The 18,140-nt window shown below is 34.4% G+C and overlaps 1 long non-coding RNA gene across 2 annotated transcripts; it reads right to left on the bottom strand.

Moving 5' to 3' along the window:
* Nucleotides 1-2,323: 2,323 nt before the first annotated feature.
* LOC120331826 (uncharacterized) lies at nucleotides 2,324-10,544 on the bottom strand. 2 transcript variants are annotated; one of them, XR_005568015.2, is made up of 2 exons: nucleotides 10,261-10,544; nucleotides 2,324-5,140 (listed from the first exon to the last, which is right to left on the bottom strand). It is a non-coding gene; the product is annotated as an uncharacterized LOC120331826 (long non-coding RNA). The 2 variants fall into 2 exon arrangements; XR_013476829.1 differs by having other exon boundaries at nucleotides 2,324-5,064.
* Between the last annotated feature and the right edge of the window lie 7,596 nt (nucleotides 10,545-18,140).

Here is an 18,140-nt window from a genome sequence, read left to right as displayed (position 1 = left end):
GCAAAATTATTATATTGAAAAAATTGATGATGAAACTATCCTCCAATCAATCTGATAATTAGTGACCTTTATATTGTAGTATATCGGTATGCAACAATGCTGCTATAACGTTTATACCATAACGATACAATCGGGTCTGTCTATTTCTAGCAACTTGTCTTCCTTGGGAAGGTTCCTTAATTCTTTCCCCCTAATTTGGCACAATAGTACAAGATTTCATGAACTTAAATTGACGACTACAGAAATCTAACTTAATAGTGGAACAGGATGGTAGAGACTTTCGATGTGGTTGGAAGCGGATCAGAATAAAACTCTCTCAGAGTGGAACACTCTTCTAACCGCTTTTTAAACCTTGAAAGATATGCCGTTGCATTATAAACTTTTTCCCGTGGCTTATATGCATGCCAATCCGTGTTTTCCTGTGTGAATTTCGTGGGAATAGCCTACCGGAAATTTTTTCAGTCCCGATGCAGGTGCTACATATGTGAAATTCGAAACTATAAAATACCATAAATTTGAGTTGGGTTGCGCGAGACTAACTTCCTATCTTTCCTCTATGCCTTTATGCTAGTGAATCCGTATGCGTATACTGCAAGGATACTGTAACTGGAATAAACATGACTATTCTATTCAATTAAAGAAAGAGTCCAGCTGCACACTAACACAAATGTATTTCTGTAACGTTTCGTCCGACCAGAGTCAGACTTCCTCAGACAAGCAGTTTACAACCAAGTAGCAGTTTACAACCAGTTTGTAAATACCAACCAACATATATAAGACTTTGGAAAAAATGCGAAATTATGTTTCAATAGATGCAGACATTGAATAAATACCTGTGACCCAGAGTCATGGTCGGATTCAGACTATGATGGGCCATAAGCTAAGCCTATTGTGAGGCTCCCCTTTAACAATAACGTCATTTGGCTTTGTAAACTCAACTATGGCGTCATAAGAGTCTGTTGCAGTAAAATGTATTAGGCTGTCATAAATAAATTTTCGATTGTGTAAAATACGAAGTTCGTGTTACAGACAAGATACGTGCGTCAATCACCTATAATTAGATTGAATATATATTAAGATGAATTAAACGGCACTCTAACAAACTCAAGTCTGTTATAGAACGTCTTGTTACCCGTTTTTAGCTGGCTTGTCCATGGAATGGAACAGCACACATTGACATTTGTATTTCCCATTGGACACGAAAACCGTATGATTTTCAGGAAAATGATGGTAAAACATTTCGTTATGGCTTTCGTGTCCATTTATTTGAGCATAGCTCTCCTGTTAGTTATAAAGAGCAAAATATATTCAGCCTTAACAATATACATCGTGAAGGGGCTGATGGACACATGCATAAAAGTTGTGGATATAAATGTAACGAAGTCGGTAAATTTTGTTGTGTTGCATGTCTCTTTGTACATGCAGTCCTGTTTAGTAGACGCTAAACCTAAATTTAACATTTTTTATTGAATTTTATTCCAATAGGATTCACATGGGATGGAACAGGCATAACTGCTATGGGAATGGGACAGAAAAATATGTTCGATGGACAAGCCTGGTTTTCAGCCCCAAGAGTTGAGGTGAAGGGGGAGCATTGCCCAATTACTGCTAAATAAAATTATCATTCCTTTTTTAAAATATTGAAAAATATAATAATTTTCAGGTGAATTAGTATTGGCAAAGCCTTGAAAAATTGTCGCCATCCTAAGCTTTTCGGGTATTCCAGAAAGGCCTCATTTATGATCGTATGCGATTCCATGCATACAGATTTGTAGCATAACTGTGTTAAATATAATTAGTGTTTAAAATTTGTTCAGCGCAAGATTGATCTCACGTGTTAGTAACCGATTTACAGTTGTGCCCAAACTAATTTTATCTGCTGTCGCCGTTTTTGGCTGTGTAAAATAAATCATTGTATATAAATATAAATTATGCTAACTAATAGAGGTTCTCTTTTAAGCGCTGTGGGCATTCAAGCAGTTCAGATTTTGCCTATATACAGTGTAATTTCGCATATGTGGTTGCTCAGTTGTCAACATAAAAGATGAACTCCTGTCCGGCGGTAAAATGGGAAATTACCATTACGGTTGAATAAACAAAGAATCGAATTAGGAGCAATGAGAATGCAACTTAGTTAAACACATAAACTTCTTCAAAATAATTGTGGTAACGGAAAAACTCGAACAAGACCTCTTTTTGTCTAATCTCCAGACCACCAGACCGTATTAGCCTGACACGGTGCTTTCTACGCTGTAACTGATATTTATAATATCGCTAAATAAATAACCCAACACAATGAAATCTGTTTATAAAAGTGTCTATGTACTTTAAACAATAATACTTGTATATTTATAAGATATAAAATGCTGAACATGGTATAGCGATGCACAAATGCTGATAAATGTTAAATTTTCACATAATATCACTAAATATAACGCGAAAAATAGAAAATATGTTGTACAAACGCTGTAACTCATAGACAAAAATATTTTGATTATTTTAACGCTTACACGAGACAGTTACACACAGATTAATAAACATTATTTAATTAAGGGAATGTCTATTACAACAGAAGTAAATATTTTTTCCAACAGTGAATCATCCATTTCAAGATAATATGCACTTTATTAGAAAAGAAAAGGATTTCTCACAAAAACTTGAACAAGACATGGTGATGCACATAATGTGCAAATAAAATGTCCAATTTTTAAATAGAATCACTAAATATAGCTTGAAAAATAGAAAATATGTTGTACAAACACAGTAACTCATAGCAAAAATATTTTCATCACTTCACCGCTGACACCAAACAGTTACAAACGGATTAATGAATGTTATTTAAAAGGAATGTCTATTACATCAGAATGAAATACTTTTTCCAACAGTGAATCATCTATTTCAAGATAATATGCACTTTATTAGAACAGATAGTCTTTTTTACAAATAGTTGAACATGATAGCGATGCACATATGCAGATAAAATGTCACATTTTCACATAATACCACTAAATATAGCGCGAAAAATATAAAACGTATTGTACAAACCATGTAACTCGTAGACAAAAATATTCTGATTACTTCAACCCGGACATTAGACAGTACAAACACGTTAATAAATGGTATTTAAAGGAATGTCTATTACAAAAAAATATTTTTTTCCAAGAGTGAATCAATTATTTCAAGGCAATGCATTAAAAATCATATACAGAGTGGGCCAAATGTGGGTTAACAGTTAATAAATGAATTGATTAGGAATAAATGTCACCCTTGTTTAGGCCAACCCTGTATAGGCATTTTATTAGAACAGTAAGAATTTTTACAAAAAGTTGTCAACAAAATTCCAAATCATCAACGGCATCCATTTTGTTACAACAGAAGCCAGCAATTGGCAAAATGTATATGCATAACATGTATTTTGAATATAAAGTAATAAAATTCGTGATCATCCGTATATGGGACCGAATGGTTTTCTCCGGTTCAATTTCAATCTGATATTTTATTAGAAAGGAATACCTGTTTAGTTTGAAAATTTATTCCTAGTTCTGAAATTATCCACAAGTGAACACCACATTGCCCCTTTGACTCTTCGACCCAATAATGCGATTTCATTTTTTTTCTGAAATTTTTTATATATATTTCGCGCTGCATTGTATCAAACGTTGGTTGGACGACTAGCGTGTGGTGTAGGAAGTTTCAGACGGGATGAATTAAGCAATTAAAAGTAATACTAATCCGGCAATATTACTTGAGATCAAATATTGCTTATTAAATTGTCTATTTAATTTGATTCGTCAATAAATATACCTTGTACTTTTTGTCAAACCTTGTTCCGAAAAATAATCATGCTATGGTGTATATTTATTTAATCGCGTTTTAGCTGTCTGTATTGTTGGGTATCGATTCTTTGAAATTGTAATATTTGGGAACCGGTTGCTAGGATTAGATCATAGTTACGATTAATTAATTTTCATTTATAATATATTCGGTTGTACCACCTTATATATTTAGGTGGTATTCCGTAGAATTTTCATCATATATAATACCTGAAATCAAGATTGAGTTCTCTCTAAAAGGAACCATTTTTTACATAACTACTTAATGCAACATTGCATATATATACAGGCTGACGCTCAAAAAACCGAACCCAGGCCATTTGGAAACTTTTGCGGACAATCACACACTAACAAAAACTCAAGTGTGAAAGAACCATTTTGTAGAAGTAATTAAAAAGTTCGTGGGTTCTTTCGCGTGGATTCCATCAATTTTACTTTTATTATCAAGCACAATGAGCTTTTGTCTCCGCTTCACTGTAAATATACGTAGTCAAACTTATATATATATACCTTTTACATCAACAATATGAATCAGTTCTTTTGTCTGTCTAGAAGAATATCCCAATTAATCCGGAGACCTAAACATTTCTGCATTTTCGTTTTCTTCTATGTCTCCGACTAATGCGATGTTGCTCTTCTGCGTTTGGAACTTCATCGAGTCGAACGCATTTGCACGCTACATCAACAGTTTCAGTCCACTCTATTTTTACGTCGTCAAATCTGGCCACAAATGTCATTTTTATTGAAACAGGTTCCGGCTGGTAACTACTTTTCGGCAAAATTTCCAAGGTTATTGGGTCTTGACAGAATTCGTTACATGTAACGAAAATGAATGTACCCGGAATTAAATTAGATAAACAGTTGACAGTAGATATGTTGTATGGAGCAAATCCATTTTTGTTTTCCTCGGCATGTTGAACTTCACAGCCAGATTCCAAAAAGTACTTTGAATACAGTTCTATGGCTGATGATGTTTTACAGATCCCAGCGAACACAAGCAGAAACAGGACTTGTCTTGAAGACCATGTGTTCATTTTATGGTTCCAAGCTGCTGCTGTTTTTTTGAACTACTAAGTATTCCTTTCCTGAGCCTCCCGCATATCCGACTTTGTTTAATTCCCCACTGGGTAACATCCGATTCATTCGTTGTTTGTGTTTGGTAAAATTTCTCCGCAGGTGTTCCTGAAATATCATTTGGTCCCACTTCTCGTCGTTTGTTCTTCATGAAACCCTTTCGAAATAAAAAGTAAAGTCTTTGCATTGTCATTTAAGCCGGCGGCAATATCTTATTTCTGACGATACTTGAACTGAAACAAGAATAAAATTGATTATATTACAAAAATATCTCAGAATGTTCAAAGACATCCAGTCTAAAACGAAACGAGTGTTTAACCGAGTGATAACAATTTGTAATTCTATATGATATTGGCACAGGAGGCTGGAAATACCCAGACAAAAACATTGTACAATTTCCCCGTCAAATATTAGCAAATAATAAAAATAAATAAACTTAATATCAACATTTTTTTTATCTTTCGGTAAATGAACCTATTTTTGAACTATGGATAACAACAAATTATATATGAAAAGAACTCTTATAGCATGTTATCTCCAATACCAATCTGCCACAACGTAGCTATTGTGCTGTTTCGAATATTTTAACGAGTTTTGAAATAATTACAAATCAACGTGGTTCTATTCAATGTTGAAGATTTTATTTCAAATATCAACAAAGTCATTTTAGGAAACAAAGAAAATAGGTTAGGTAAATCAGTATTGTAGAATAAAAGAATCTTCCGACATCTTACTGAAACTGTGGCCACCATTTTATAAGGAACTGCGGTGATTATTATTTCTGTCTGCGGTTCAGCCTTAATGTCAGGCGGCGACAAGCGATTCATAAAACCGGGGATTATGACAGCAAAATATAAATCATTGCAACTATTAGTATTAAAATACTAATTTTAAATAATATTGTATATTCCTTGTATTCGGATATAATGACAATATTGCGTGTATATCGTAAAAATGGCAATTTTTCGAATAACAAGAAGCACAACTCTATTCTAAATAAGAATAGCAAAGTGACATTTGTTTTCAATATCTTGTTTATATTTAAGTCGACTTCAAGCCTGTTTATATGGCATTAACCTTCAATGTTTACAAGAAAATTCTATAAAAAGGCGAGGCAACTATTATGTTTATGTTTCATGGTAAATCGAAGTTGAGGAAAAATGTGACAATGAACAACGTGTTGTTCTACCTGGAAATGTAATGGATTTACAAGAATAGGGACGTCTGAGAAAAGTAAGACTCAAATTATTTTTCAAATGAATTTTGAATCTTATTAATTTGAAATGGATATGATATTGAGCATAATGTATTTTTAATGAATCAAAAAATGTTAAACATCCATGTATAGGCACCATATACAACCATATTGATTGATTTCAAAATTTGCAATTTTTTGAGTGAAACCAACAAAAAAAATGTACTCAGAAAAAAGTAGGCCAGTACTTATGTCAGACGATTTCATATAAAAATACTCTAAACTGTCGAAAATAAATATTCTTGAAAATGATTGAAACAAAAAAAGAAAATCTAATATTTAAAAAAATTGAAAAAAAAATGAAGTCGTTGGCCATGAAAAAAAAAGGTCTCAGGGATTTTTCACTCCAAAAATAAATACTTTCCATCGTTTTATCTGCGTTTGTTTATTTAGTAGCATCTATTTTGGTATTGAGTATTTTTAACAATTCATTCCGCAAAATCAGAATAAATTCATCTATATGCTTTAAAAATTACAACGCTCAAAGATAGATAAAGTTCTAATAAATGCTGCTCTTGATCTCAGAACCTAAGCGCCAACATTAGATATAATCCAACGATGACCGTACATTCGAACCCACGTACATTTGAACCAATGTGTATGTATGTCCGCGTGTTCAATCTATATGCGGGTGCTAAAACCCATGGGTTAGGGTTAGTATGGGTTCAAATATCAAAACAAAAAAAATTTCCATAGGTGCAATAGTATGCAGGTGCAATTGTCGTGGGTTCAAATGTACGTGGATTCAAATGTACGGAAACCATAATTCAACATATGCATCATTTAATTATATTCTTAAACGAAGAAAGGAGGGATTATCAATTTTTTCCTAAAAATATGAATAATCATGATGAAGATTCATATCTCTCTCTTCTTTTTGGTTGCAACTATGCTATTGCTATAATCGTGCAGCATTTCGCCGTAACGGATTACTTTGAATGACATATCGCCGTATCAGTCTGAAACTAGTGGTTTAAAATTGGTGGAAAAATCGAAACTTTATAAAATATGATACGCAAAGGTCATTCTATTTCTGTTCTGTTAATAATGGGTTTTGTATGCTCGATTCTTATCTTTTAATATGCTTGCCTAATACGAAATGCGGTTCATGAAAGTTCACAATAAATCATATGCAAACACTGCAAATAAAGTAAAAATACGTTTTCAATATCAAAACATTCACCTTCAAGTGTAAAACTACCGTAATTTAACTAATTTTGAAAACTCATTACATAGATGATACTAGCACATGAATAATCCTCAGCCCTCGTAAAGCGTGAACCACTGATATCTATTTCACTGAACACGTGAGCCAGTGTACCAATTTCTCAACCTCCAGAAATGGCTCAAAATGTTCACTTGCATTTTGGGTAATTCTGCAGGAGTCGTGTGCAAATTGTACAAGAGCCATTTGCGCAAGTGGCACAACATATTCAGCATTGCTTATATCGCTTAGTCCATCATTTGTTCCGCGTTTATTTCCTCTGCACCCGCAATTAATAGAGGTTGTGTTTTTATCATACGAGAATTGCAGTTTTGGTGTCACTTGCTTTTCATTAATCTAATTTCTTACCAGAGTATGTCAAAGAGTTTTCTGATGCGCTAATTTTCAAGTGTGGGGCAATAGTTCATCTCGTTGTCAAGCGGCTGTACAAATAATACGGAAAAAGTCGTTAAGAGGGAAACGAGACTAAAGTTTCTTTCCAGGGGATTCCCCGTGTGTGGAAACCGCCGCGGTTTGTTAAACGACGAAACAAAACTTCAATTTCTTTCGGAAATTAGAAAATACAAGCAGACTTGCCAAATTCTGACGTAGCTTACACTAGAATTTGTGCGAAAAGTGCAATCGTTAGAAATCTTGGTTATTGTTTTGAGAAAAAGTCATACATTTGCTTAAATTTTACCCGATGACGACTGATTTACACAGTCTAATTCAGGGTAAAACACATATTCATGCACATCTGGTAAGGAGCAAAAAATAAAGTTTTGCTAAACTAGCCGTGGAAGCTAAATTACGCAGCTTGTGTCATATCAGTTGAGTTTGGATATATATATATTTGCCATTTTACATAGCGGCTCCTATTTTACATGGGCATCGACCTCTTTTAGATTAGTCATTTTCGTTCATCGTTAAATCCATCAAAATAGATTTAGGATTTATCTAAAGCAATAAATGAATTTAAAAATGCGTATTCAGTGGGGATAAATGCAAAACGATTGAAAAAAGCTAGATTTTGAAGCTACAATGAATTTCGAGAAAGATGTAATTCACAACTTGCTTTTTTATTGTGACGTAATTTTATAAATTGTTACTAAATTCTTACTGTTAGTGCCAATCATGTCACGAATGATCTTCAAATAAACAGAACAATGATTACGATTTTTTCTATCCTGATCTCTTTTGGAATTGAAATATCCTAATATTCGATCTTGAAGATACTCGGTGGAAATTGGTTTAAGTTAACCTAGTCCGAATTTTTCGCGAATATATTCTGAACGTAATATGATATAATATTATGCTCTATGACGTTGATAAATCAACACCATAATTTCACGCACACTTACTTGCGCAATGAATTGTTCATAAGGGACTATTCTTACGCAATCTCACAAGTGAAATAGGAGTCAAATTTCCATTCCCTCAGCCATCATACCGCTTTCGCAATAGTATGAAAAAATTAAGCAAATGTAGCATTTTGAAAAACACATGCAACGCATTCTACTGTATTACACTATCATTTTCATAATTAAGAACAACTGTAAACAGCATATTCGTACTGCGTGCAAATTTTGTAGATAATAGAAATTTTCAAGGTGCAACATGATTACTTACTAACGGATAACGAAGTATTATTTTAGTAGATGTGCAGTGTTTATAGTAAAAAAATCAAAATAATTTTATTAAAAATAATTTGGACGCGTAAAACTAGTCCACTTTAATTAATAAATCTCAGAGGCCACGATGTTTTGAACTTTTGATTGTATGGATAATCCACGCCCGTGCACTCACGTTCAAATTTAGGGGGTTTCAAAGCTTGGTCAGACGAAACGTTACAGAAATATATTTGTGTTAGTGTGTAGCAAGACTATGTAATTACTTAGAATAGTTATCTTCACTCTTGCTACAGCATCCTTGTATTATATCCATATACGAATCCACCGGCGCAACTGTATAGGAGACGAAGAAGTAGTTAGTCTCGTAGAAACCCAATCGATAGCACAAATGAAACTAATACTCAATCTGCACTGAATTAGTCCAATATCAGCATAGTCATTGCTTAGCTTCTGAATTTTTTTTTTTATAAAATATTTATTCTCGATCGGAGAATCAACGTAGCTCTTGATCTATTTATCTATTTTCTATAAAACACAGAGCATAGTGGTGATCTTGCTTGCAATGTTCACGAACATGTGTGTATCTGGTGATGGGCGCCATTTTGTTATTACGTATTCAAATGTTTTATATACATAACGGGGAAATGGTTGTACGCAGTAACCCTCAAGCGTACATTTAGGCCGAGTGTCGTGAGAGGTAGAACGCTAGAATAATGATTCTCCTTGTGTAAAACCTAAAAAAAAGACAACAAACAAGATCTATGGCAGATAATTTTCTCTTTCAAAGCTCAACACTATTTTTTTTGAACGGTTATCACGCGATCGATTTGAATACAAGGAAAAATCATTTATTTTCACAACAAACTTTTTTAACTGAACTCTTTTAAAACATTATAAATAATTTATCAAAGGGGCAAATCTTTTTGAATTCAAAAATATTTTATCAGGATTGAATCGTTGATCGTTTTTTTTTTTTGCAAAAATACTGGATTCCTTTTAGGTTAAAATTATATTTAATTAAACTTCATAATTTTTGGTGAAACTTTTCGTGATATCGATTAAAATTAGTAAGTCACTGTAGGTAACATGGACGTTGTCAGCAGCAAACGCACAAATGTATGTATATACTGGTATTTTCTGGACATTCAAGTATATCACACGCCTACTCGTTTCTTTAGATATTTCGCGAGTTGTTTTGTATTGCTTTTTCTGAATAACTCACCCTAATAACTATATCAAAATGAATCATTCAGTTTGACTTACCCTCATTTTATAACGCATTATTACGGAAACGCCGAGTCTCGAGATTTTCACTGATTAGCTTGCAACGTGCAGTGCAACTTGACGGCATGCAACTCCTCTCACACTGGAACGGATTAAATCGACTTCGTGAAATTGCGTTCTAGTGTTTGTCAATACTCTTAACCCTTAACTGGCATCTATGTCAAACGAAATATTTCATTAGCATTGCAATTCACTGAAATAAAGTATTGTTCTTCTTCTATAGAGACAGGACACAACTTTTAGATTATTCAACACTGCGCGGACTGCAGCGACTTTCATGCTCTCTGCAAAATGAAGTTATTCCCGTTGAGTGATCGGATGTTGATCTGCCGCTTTGCCTTTTTCTCTGTTTGCGTTATTTTTTCACGCAAATATGATTGGTGGATTTTTTATTTAATAGTAATACTGAAATTCAAATTATATGCCGTCGTTTTGAAACCGTATAATTCCTTTTATTTCCGAGTAATATGTCGTAAAATATACTTCGTATCCAAATGTGCAAATTTAGAATGGTCTATATTTTTATTACTCTGAGCAAAATATGTATACGACTGCTTGCTATGATTTATTCAAATATTTCTCAATTGCAATATATTTTGGTATATAATTTATGCAGTGCTGTCAGGTGTCGTTGACGAGATTGCTGCGAGTGGAAATACCTTTTTATATATAGTTGTTCTGCAAAATTTTGATTTGATTTCCCGATACGAGGTTACTGGATTAGAGTTAAAGTTAACAGAGAAGCATTTTCGATGTTCATGCACTCGTTGTCAGGCATTTACTGGTTATTTAACTCGAACTTTAGAGCGAGCTACGAACCGCTATCTGGTTTGGTTGGATTCACATTCTAACATGGCCAATAAACATTATGAAATACGTATAAAAATGGAATACATGAAACAAGTTGTTCTGTAATATAACAAGGAAAATAAATCTCCATTTACCTGCGGAATTGTTAATTTTTTCAAGCGAAAACTTTACTGTGTATTGACCTATGATGTCCGAAAATATATGCAAAATAATCAATCATGAGCTTAGAAATAATATCTCATTCCAATTCATTTCGTAGGAATCTGCTAAGATACCTGGAACACGACGTTCTATACAATGAGAACGTGTATTTGATAATATAGGTATGTTTCTTTGAAACAAATACCGTTTTAAAATCGTACTTCGTCTGAGACGAATTAATAGCCAGTTCTTGGTACTGTGTACACTGGACAAACAGTCTTCGTGGTTAGTTAACTATATTGTATTTCTATATTGTCATACTAATATTTAAATTCTTAGGTATGACGAAATTTCAAACCAAATTGACATGTCTCCATTTTGTCAAGAGTTTCTTTTATCAGCACCTTTCTTTTCGCCCATTCTTGAGTATACAATGACGCAAGTGGCAGTTACGGACGGTCTTTCGACGGTCAATTATAGGATGGGCATCCCACAGTCGGTACTTATCAATATCGATCATTGGCCAGAGATGTAAGAATTAATAACCATAATTTCACGTCATGTTTAAAAAATTAAGCATTTTCACGCAATCTTCTATGGTCTTCTATCTTGGTGCGCATACTTCATGAGGTCCAATTTGATGTGGCGTGGGTTTGCCTTGTCAGAGATTTCTTCAACGAGAGTTCAACAAACGGTGGATGACGGAACCCGTACATCGCCTATATCGAGGATTGGCAACCCGGGCTATTATTCTCCCGGTTCAATGTAGTACAAACATGTGGCATAACTTACTAGAACACAACTGTAAGGCGGTAGATTTTTTCTGGTCATTAATGCCAACCTAGCAGTATTGTATATACAATGTCGCTTTTATTGCTAAGCACACACGCTGAATGTAAACTGTATTTGCAATGCGGTATTGATACTTTTGAAAGCATATCAAATCAGACTTGTTTTATAAAATATTAATCTGTTAGTCGTGTACAACACAATAAAGATTTGAAACATGACTAACTTAATATAATCTGAGAACCGAAAACTTTGAGTAAATATAGATAGTTTGCTTTTTAGTTTCGATTTGCTTGCTTAATTGTATGTATGATGAAATAACATAACCTTTGACTAAATATATATTTTTGCTACAACGTGTACCATGTTGAAACTTTTTACAAATTGGATCTTTATCCTTATCTTTATAACACCTACCAGTATCTATCGATAGTATAAATTAGTTATTAATTAAAGTGTCCTTAAGATGCAATGCTAAGTAATTTTGTGCAACTCCATCCTTGTATTATAGCAGCATAATACAACTCGATTCAAGGTTCGTCTCGACCAGTTCTAAAGTTTTGCTATGACTACTATTTGACTCGGTGAGTCAACCACCGTCGTGTTGCCTATTGGCGCGCTCTACGTCGAAATATTTTTGTCATTGTAATTTTTTTTGCCTCGACACTAACACTATAATTTGAAAACTCAATGGAAAACTTCAGAAAACATAACCTATTTGGTATTGTTGAGTTCTCGATTGATCGTTGGATCTTCTCAATAATTTGATATGAGGCGTTTGACGTTTTGGCTTTGGGCAATTTGCTAACAAGCAGAGTAATAAAAAGATAGTGATACTTGGTATGATTGAAATTATCCTGGATTGGGGTATGAATTTTTGTCCTTATGGGTGAGATGTTGCACGTACAGATTCAACTTGAAATATCTAACTTACGACACGGACAAATAATACCCTTCGTGTAGTCCTGATGCGTTTTGACACCGTCCGTCATTTCATTACTTGTATAAGATTTAGATATTTTATTTTTATCATGCAAAAATCAATGCAAGAAAAGTGGCAAAAGTGTATAACGGCATTAAAAAAAAAGTTAATTTACACATAAGAAAAAACTTCAGAGATTCATTGCAATCGATAAGGGGACGCGAAGCACTGTAATAGTCTTTGGGTAGCGACACCTGTTGGCTGATTAATTTAGAGGGAAATGGCCAAACATATACTAGTTTAATAATTTAAAAGTATCCCAAAATGAAAATCATAAAATATCACTAGAGTAATAGATGACGCAGCAGCGCCCACGTGGTTTAACTGTGCGTTCATGAACCGTAACAAAAATTTCTCATCAATATGAATAAGCAGAATAAAAATGCGACTCGTTGTCAATAGCAAACTCAAGCTGGACTTGATAACTGTGGTAGGTTAGATGTGGACTTCAATTACAAATGTGCATCAACCACTTCTATATATATTTATTTTTTGTATAGTATTTTCAAAACGGACTTATGATCTCCATTCTGATTTTGCCTTCTTTTCATAGTAAACTCACAAAGGAATGCAATCAAAAGCAAGGCGAGAAATTGTTCTTTATGTATATTGTCTACGGCTCTACGTGACATATCGAACATTTCCTCGTCACCCGTTACGAGCACGCTCCTTGCTTTACGACAATTAGGTAATTTGCAAAAATCGTGCTCAGCAAAACAGTGCAGATGTTAAATATAATTTGTTGTGCCAGTGTATGTAACCAAGTATACACATTTTGGCAACAAATGTATATTGGGAGTCGACGCTGGCCTTTATCAGCGTGGTTGGATAGAAAATGTAAATATGGTGTGAGAACATTAAAGCATCGATCAATTGCTGCTCGGTGTCTGATGTTGACAACCGTATACAAAGGTTTGTTTATACAGACCCCAGCAGAAATCATATATCTAAAAGTAACCTTGCTGGAAAGGTCAGTATTTGTTGATCTAGATTCTAGGGCATTGTTGTAATGTTTGAATAAATTTTTAGTCAGTCATTTTTATGCTGATTGCTAGTATTTTGCACGGTTTATTCTTTAATATTTCTAATAATAAGCCTGGCCTCACATTTTTTGAATTTATACATGACAGATTAATCTCAAAGAGTCCACTACATAAAATATTTACTTTGATTGACTCAACAATCTTCGCGTCATTAAGGACGTTTGCAGATTAGTCAGTACGTCAACGAATTTTTCCATACTTCTTTAATTTACACTCGCATAATACTGATGTGCACAAGTTTTCATTGTATTTTTTCTAGTATATTCATATTCTGCATTGACCTGTAGCGTTTTGAATCGACAATGATTTATGAAATAATGCTAGTAAATTGAGCAATAAAATGCGCCAAATAACGGTTGTTCGAATTCGAAGCCGTTTCTTTAGGATAATTTAACACACGCATGCAGAAAATTCATAAAATTATGTCAAACAAGCTCTCGAACATGACGGAAATGGCAATGCCGAACACGATGCGTGGATACATTCATCCTTAATTGTTACGCGGATCATAATCAGCGAGAATTGCTTTTTTTGATCTTTGTACACGCACCCGTATGATGGAGAGAATGCATAGATGCTTCTTAATGTGATCTCCGGGAAATCATTTTGTTCCAATCAAAATTTTATATGACGTGCTACATGAAACAAAAGATCTGAATATTCTTCTCCAAGCTATAACATTTGACTTCAATGTCGCAGAATCACCTGTAAATACGTTGCCAGCTACGCGCGATGATAAAACCTTCAACAACTTGCTTTCAAGAGCAGAAAATTATTTCGACGAACCGATGATTAGCAGAATCAATGTCCATGCTGATTTTCCTCACACGTGATAAAAACATTTTTATCATTATCGGAAACGGTGTCTATGTGAGATATACAGAGACCATACAAGTACCGGTATCTCTTTTGTCCGAATGTATTCGCCCATTCTTGGATGTGACGAGGCTTCGTCTGAAGTATAGTTTCTGATCGCCTTTCCGAATCGAGAGACATTCTAAAGGTTGTGTCAGTTTAATTCAGAAATTAGAATCCTACAAACTGACATTATATCCACCTTTAGTTATATTTTGCGGGTCACGTGCAATCTTATATTTTGAAATATGCATAAAGTTGTAATGAAAAAAGGTTTTATCAGTACAATATCTGATCCAGAATAATTTCAGTCTGCGTCTACTTTTACCACGTTAATTTATCATGAACAACCCAGCAATAAACGCTTCAGCCAATAAACTAATTTTGATGTTGAAAAATTATATAGTGAATTCATAGATTCAAAAAAGACGGATAAAAATCTTGTTTATATCCAGCATCGAAATGCCTATTCGAATCAATTATCTGCACTGAAATTATCAAAAAGATCTTTGCTGTGCAGAAATCAATCCTATATTCATCCCTTTTTTTCACGTGTGTGTAGAGCATGCAATTTACAATGAAATACACACATTTTTATCAGCATAGAGTATTTCCATGCTAATTTACGTAGCATTAATGGTATATGAAATGGTAAATTAATCGATCGGTTTGTGGAATCTACCGGATGAGTAGGTTTGTCATTTTGCATTCAGTGAATAGCGAACGTGACGGAAATCCAAGGCTACATTGCGGGATCGGGTATTTTCTTTTGTTTTTGGGGTCAAATATGGCACAGGGCGCTCCAGTGTATGACGGGAGAGATCGAGATCGGGAAACATGCAGTTCTTGAGTTTCACAAAAGTTATAGTCTTTCTGGATACCATATCACGTTGGTTAACGAGCAGTCCGATATTTTGAATTGTGTATAAAGGTACAACTAAACGCTAATTTGGCACTAAATTTTATAAATCATGAAAAATTCAGAACGCATTTAGAGCACCGGGTGTAAAAGGGTTTGCATATATAGAATTAAAATTTTGGTCACGCTAACCTTGGATGCCATCAGGTCCTCTTCCAACAAGATGTTTGATGTTATCTCATTACATCATGATAAAAATTTACGTGCGATTTTCGAAGTTATGTATTTATATTTACTAACAAGCATGAAATGTGATATCTAATGATATACAAAAAAAGATAAATATGAATTATTTGGTATAAGAATAACAAAAGGGTTCATGACCCAGATCTATTTTAGTTTCAGGCGCCACGGGCGTGGAATTTATTGAGCAATAGATAACGAATATAGATAAATTTGCATATGTGCGATTCATTCGATTACAGTACCTCAGTTCAGAGCCACGCCTGCAACCCTTCGTAATCAAAGGAAAGCGAATATATTTACTTGAATTCATTATGCAGTCTGGAATTGCCTGCTAATTGAAATGCAAATAGTTACTGTGTCTGTGCTAAATACAAATCTTTCCCCTCAATGTATTTTTTATTAAAAAATGGTTTCCTGGAAAATATTCGTGCTGTTCTGGCCGTAAGCACTCGACGCGCGGTCACATTTTCTCGAAATCATACGCACGATCGTCGTTGAACGAAACAACTGTCTGATCGCTCAGCCGTATCACTTATCACCGCCTAGTGCGGGCAAACCGGTTTTGCTTTGGCTTTTTGTAGTCTGTGTTTTAGAATAGGGTCGTATACCAGTAACCTATGGATACATCTCGAGTTCAATTTGTTAACGACCCATGTAATAGACAATGGAATCAGTTGATTGCCGAAAATTACGGTAATTTTGTAATTAATGTCAGTACCGATATTGCTGCATCGAGATGACATGTTGATCAATACTGTAATACGTTCCGTAATTGATGTCAGTACCGGTATTACTGTATCGCGTTAACAGATCGATCAATACTGTAATATGTTAGCGGTACCAGTTCGCATGTATACCGGTAACTGTCTTGCAGTGAATCAGTTACTCGTCCCACCAGCTTCACCGCTGTAGTTTGCGGAATTTTTCATGAAGTATGAAAATACCACAGCAAGACTGTTTGGACTTGAATTGCGTACATTTGCACTCGCGACGTGGGTGAAAGTGTCCATGGGGCAATCTGTATGTGGATGCAAAAATCTGCTGGTGCAAATGTAATGGGTATTTAAATCGATAGTGACTTGAACGTAATGAAGCTCAATCACCACATATACAGTAATAATTCTCTTCTATTTGGGTAAGTGAATAATAGAACAGGTAGACAAACAAATTCAAATTCACCACAAGACGCGACTGTCAATAAATTTTGAAAATAAAAGACATGTCTTGGCTCCAGGCTGTTGTAATTCTCAAGCTATCTTTCATGAAAATATTTCAGTAAACCACTTCAACAGACTCCATGAGTCTGATCTTTTTGCAGATCTTAAAAAAAGAGTTTTTCGCAATAAAACGACTAGTTTGAAAACACGACTTTTTTACCAAAAAACATGGCTCCACAACACTAAACAACAAACAGTTCTCGGTCTATGACGTTTAAGGAGGTGTTTTTGGATGTGAATCATTTACGTCAAACCCATTTTTTCAGAAATATCGGAGTCGTTACGATGTAAGGAGCAATTTCACTATTGGAAGACCCAGAAATTTTTGGATAGGGTGATGAAAATAAACATCATAAGATGTATGGTGGGTATCGAAACTTTTCTTTTTGCTTTGAACTTACACATGATGGGAGTGGGAATTTTATCTTCATTACAATCCTACCCCAGCAACATTTCACAAAAGATCGATTCGAGGTGCACCATTTATGCCTCAAAAATATAAAACTAAAAGGAGAGATTTTCAGATTACAGATGAGACGACCACGTCTATAATAACTCTGTTTTATTCTGTATGCCCATGTTTATTCTCACCACTCGAGTCACTAGTGAGCAGCTGTGTAACTTTCACTTTCAGCTGGTTTGTCAGACTGCCGGCATTGTAGAATTTTCCTCTGTGTATTAGGTTGTTATTATAGTGTTTTAATGCCGTAAATCTATGTAATTCTTGTTGTAAAATGATATTAGTAGTACAGGTTTACTATTTCTCCAGTTTGGCATAGCTCTGTTCACTAGTTAGCTTGTATTTAACACTTCCGTAACTAGTCTATTTTCGCAGTTTATTTCCTGTGTGATTTCCGTATTTCTATGCGTATTTCCATGTATATTACGTGTTTGTCGATAAGATAGGATTTGTGTTG

This window comes from Styela clava, chromosome 6 (genome assembly GCF_964204865.1).
Source record: "Styela clava chromosome 6, kaStyClav1.hap1.2, whole genome shotgun sequence".
NCBI classification, from domain to species: domain Eukaryota; kingdom Metazoa; phylum Chordata; class Ascidiacea; order Stolidobranchia; family Styelidae; genus Styela; species Styela clava.
The sequence above is the reverse complement of the archived record's forward strand: the minus strand, read 5'-3'. Positions and strand labels throughout refer to the sequence as shown.